Here is a 5,311-nt window from a genome sequence, read left to right on the forward strand (position 1 = left end):
TTTCATATTATTGCAACAATGGAGCAATACAAAGGGTACTTTTTATTATGAAAAATATTTGTCCATAAATTGTGCCATCTTGTTGTTTAATATTATCATTAAAGAGCAGAGAGGTTTTGCACAAAAAAGGAAACCATCAACAAAATGAAAAGGCAACTTACCAAATGAGAGAAGATATTTGAAAATCATATACCTGATAAGGGGTTAATATCCAAAATATATAAAGAACTCATACAACTCAATAGCAAAAAACCAATCTGATTAAAAAATGGGCAGAGGATGTGAATGCACATTTTTCCAAAGAAGACATACAAAGGGACGACAGGTACATGAAAAGGTGCTTAACATCACTCACCATCAGGGAAATGCAAATCAAAACCACAATGAGATATCACCTCACACCTGTCAGAATGGCTATTATCAAAAAGACAACAAATAACACATATTGGTGAGAAGATGACTAAAAGGGAATCCTTGTGCACTGTTGGTAGGAATGTAAATTGGTGTAGCCAATATGGAAAATAATATGGAGGTTCCTCAAAAAATCTAAAATGGAACTACAGTATGATCCAGCAATTTCACTTCTGGGTATTTATCTGATGAAAATGAAACACTAGCTTGAAAAGATATATGTGCACCCTTATGTTCATGGTAGCATTATTTATAATAGCCAAGACATGGAAACAACTGTGTCCATCAGTGGATGAATGGATAAAGAAAATGTGATTTATATATTATTCAGCCATAAATAGGAATGAAATCTTGCCATTTGTGACAACACAAATGGACCTTAAGGGCATTATAAGTGAAATAAGTCAGACAGAAGAAAGCAAATACCGTATAATTTCACTTTTATGTAGAATCTAAAAAAATTTATAACTGAACTCATAGATACAGAGAATGGATTGGTGGGTGGAAGAAGCAGGGTGGTGGAGGGTGGGTGAAATGAATGAAAATGGTCAAAAGGTACAGAATTCCAGTTATAAAATAAATAAGTCCTGGCAATGTATAGCATGGTGACTATAGTTAGTAATACTATACTGTATATTTGAAAATTGCTAAGAGAGTAGATCTTAAGTTCTCATCATCACAAGAAAACAATTTTTTTGTAACTATGTGTGGTGATAGATATTAATTAGACATTGTGGTGATCATTTAGCAATATATAAAAATACTGAATCATTATGTGTACACATGAAACTAATATAATGTTATATGTCTGTTATAACTCAAAAAAAAGAAGGAAATGAATAGCTAAAAGTACACTGGAGAAGTATTTTAGCAGGAGCGACTGCAGTAGCCATTCATGGTTACTTCTGCCCATTTCCTTTCTTGAGGTAAGGAGAATTTATAAGCTGTTAACTTTGTATGCTCTGCATAAACTGTTATAAAATTTTCAGATGTGAATTTAGCTTATTTTTTTACCTACCAAAGATTCCAAAGAGAGTGGAGAAATTAACCAGAAAAGTTTATTTCAAAAGCAACTTTTATTAAAATGTCATTAGCACTAGTTCAGGATATAAAGTTAATAACTTCTTTAATAAAGCTATTCATCATTTATAGATCCCCAACATATTTACCTGAGTAAACAACTCTGTTTTCCCTTCAGTTTCACTTAGTTAGTGTTAGGGGCAAGCATAGATTTTTTTCCTCTGGCTTGTGTTTATAAAATAACTCCTTTCAATCTGTTTTATGTGAAAGGAGATCTCCTTTCGGGGTGGTTCTAATGCACCACCCCAAAATGTGCATTTACACATATGAAAAGAAGTAAAAATATATTACAGAGCCTTTATTCTTATATATTAACTATGTGAAATTTAATTTTCTACCCATCAAAATATTTTCCCCTTTAATTAATTATCAATTAAACTCTCTTGTTCTTCTTGTACTATACACCTGAATTACCTTCCTACCTGCTATAAAATTCTATGAAACTTTTCATGAGGTGTTAGGAAAACATTATTCTGGATCCAGACCTCCAAAAGCTTTTTAAAAAAGCAATTTATCATCAAAATTAAAAAAAAAAACAAAACACTTTTGTGCTTCAAAGGACACTATCAAGAAGATAAAAAGACAATTCAAAAAGGGAAAAAAATATTTGCAAATCATATATCTGATAAGGGACATGTATCTAAAATATAAAGAGCTCTTATACTCAATAAAAAAGAGGCAAATAATCCAATTAAAAATGGATGAATAGTTCAAATAGACATTTCTCTGAAGAAGATATACAAATGACCAATAAGCACAAGAAAAGGTGATCATTTGGGAAATACAAATCAAAAATCACGAGATGCCACTTCACACCCACTAGGATGGATGGTTATAATAAAAAAGACAGACAATAAGTGTTGGTGAGGATTTGGAGAAATTGCACCCTCGTATATTGCTTATGGGATTGTAAAATTGTGCAGCCATTTGGGAAATCGGATTGGCAGTTCCTTGAGTGGTTAAACATGGAGTTGCCATATGAACTAGCAATTCCTCTCCTAGGTACATACTCAAGAGAATTGAAACACGTGGCCACAAAAAACTTGTACACAGGGCTTCCCTGGTGGCGCAGTGGTTGAGAATCTGCCTGCTAATGCAGGGGACACAGGTTCGAGCCCTGGTCTGGGAAGATCGCGCATGCCGTGAGCAACTGGGCCCGTGAGCCACAACTGCTGAGCCTGTGCGTCTGGAGCCTGTGCTCCGCAACAGGAGAGGCCGCGACAGTGAGAGGCCTGCGCACCGCGATGAAGAGTGGCCCCCGCTTGTCACAAGTAGAGAAAGCCCTTGCACAGAAACCAAGACCCAACACAGACGAAAATAAAAATAAGTAAAAGAAGGCTCAACATTAAAAAAAAAACAAACTTGCACACAAATGTTCATAACAGCATTATTCATAATAGTCAAAAAGTGGAAATAACCTAAATGCTTGTCAACTAATGAATGAATCAATGAAATGTAGTATTGTTTGTACAATGGTATATTATTGGGTCATGTTATGGACTGAATGTTTCTGTCTCCCCTACTGTCCCCCACACTCAAATATTGAAGCCATTACCCCCAATGTGATGATATGAAGAGAAGAGGTCTTTGGAAGGTAATTTGGTTTACATGGGCTCATGGGAGTGGAGCCCACATAATAGGATTGGTAGCCTTATAAGGAAAGGAAAAGACATTAAAGGATCCAGTGAGAAGTTGGCCATCTGCAAGTCAGCAAGAAGGCCCTCACCAAGAACCAAATCTCCAATCTGCTAGCCCCTTTTTTGTGGACTTCACAGGCTTCAGAACGATGAGAAATAAATGTTGTTTAAGTCACCCAGTCTATGGTGTTTTGTTATAGCTGCCTGAAATGACTAAGGTCATGAAAAGGGATGAAGTGCTGATACATGCTACACGTGGATAAACCTTGTTAAGTGAGAGAAGCCAGACACAAAGCCCACCAAAAAAATAAAGTAAAAAAGAAAGAGAGAGAAAAGAAAAAAAGAACAAAGAAGGAACAAGTGCATTAGAACCACCCCAAAATCAGCTGATAGAGATTTAATTGGCATTGCCAGTGATTTCTGTCGTAGGAGAGGGGTTAGAAGAGCAGTCAAAGTAGACAACTGTTTGCATCTGCAACACCACTTTGTGTCTGCCTCTCACAGGTTGGGTCAGTGGCAAATGCTTAGACATGTGAACCAGGAAGAAATTTCAATAAACAGAGGCTGAAACTGGTGTGGTAATACCTGAATGTTGTGAGCATTTCTTTTTTTTTTTTTTTTAAAAAAGAAGATCCAACAGGCTGTTTTTATTTAAAAAAAAATTTTTTTTTTTATCAAGAAAAAGAGTCCAAGGAATTAAACTTAATCCAATAGACAGTTGGTCCTTGAACAATGTGGGGTTAGGGGTGTGGACCCTCCACTCAGTGAAAAATGTGTGTATAAGTTATAGTCAGCCCTTCATAGTTCCTCCGTATACGTGGTTTCTCCATATACGTGGTTGCACATCTATGGATTAAATCAACCACAGATTGTGTAGAACTGTAGTATTTACTATCGAAAAAAAATCCACATATAAGTGGACCTGCACAGTTCAAACCCTTGTTGTTCAAGGGTCAACTGTACTAGCTTCTTAGTTCTAAAACACTTGCAGCAAAAACCAATTTTCTTTTAGTGTGGAGGGCAGCATTTCCTAATTACTGGAATTCCTTGGCCCATGAATGAGTAAGGGCAAGTGTCATGAGGCCTCTTAAAGTTAAAAAAAATTTTTAATTCTTTTATTATGGTAACATATAGCATGAAATCTACCATTTTAGCCATTTTTAAGTGTACAGATCAGTGGCATTAAATACATTCACATTGTTGTGTATGAAGCTACTTTTTGAAATGTACTTTTTACTTGGTCATTTTTTTCCTTCAAAATATGAGTGACCCTCAAAGTCTCTGCACATCCAGTTAAGTGAGGTCAGTATCCTTGTAGAGAGAAATCTGACACCAATAAGATAATGCTGAATTACTTCATTTACTACTTGTTAGGTAGGCAAATTCTAGATTAGCAAATTCTGGATGAAAAAAGATTTTAGGTTCCAAGGATCTGTCGTAACCAATGTCAATGGGAAATTCTTTCTTTGAGATTGCCTTGATTCTAGTATACTGTTTAATCTACTTGGCCCCTCTGTGTCGTACTTGTTAAATTCTTTTACTAAATCTGGGCAGACATAACTGTAGCACTCCTTTACTTCCATTGCTGTTTCCAGGGATTGCCCTAGAGGAATTCCTACTTCTTGGCCTCTCAGCAGTTGCTGAATGAAATACAGTACAGCTCACCTTGTGACTGGAATGTGCTTACCTCAGCTGCCAATCACATGTCCTGTAGCCACAGAAAGGACAGGAGTGACAGCATCTTAATACCAGTCACTATCAGTTTTCCTACATGTCTTGTTGCTCAGGATGCTGTTAATGCAAGCACAGCCTGCATGGCTATGTACAAGCCTGGAATATTGAAGTACTCAAACCATATTTCAGTAGTGTATTCTATTTTCAGGAGCATTTAGTGGAGATTTAATCAAAAGAAAGTAATGACATTCAGGTTGTGCTTTGAGTATTGAGAGAACATTTGCTCTATAAACCTTTCCATTAGGTGACAGCCTTAAACTATACCATGATAGACTGACCACTTTATGGTACCTGTGGCTTTTTCTATTACTTCTTTTTCACCTCTAATTTTGTTTATTTGGCCTCTCTTTTTTTCTTAGTGAGTCTGGCTGAAGGTTTATCAATTTTGTTTATATTTTCAAAAAAACCAGCTCTTAGGTTCATTAATCTTTTCTATTGTGTTTTTTTTT

The 5,311-nt window shown here is 35.9% G+C and overlaps 1 pseudogene; it reads right to left on the minus strand.

Annotated features, from left to right (window-relative positions):
- Nucleotides 1-4,369: 4,369 nt before the first annotated feature.
- Nucleotides 4,370-5,103, minus strand: LOC137224304 (actin-related protein 3 pseudogene; annotated as a pseudogene).
- Nucleotides 5,104-5,311: the final 208 nt, after the last annotated feature.

Source organism: Pseudorca crassidens, chromosome 5 (genome assembly GCF_039906515.1).
Source record: "Pseudorca crassidens isolate mPseCra1 chromosome 5, mPseCra1.hap1, whole genome shotgun sequence".
NCBI lineage: Eukaryota > Metazoa > Chordata > Mammalia > Artiodactyla > Delphinidae > Pseudorca > Pseudorca crassidens.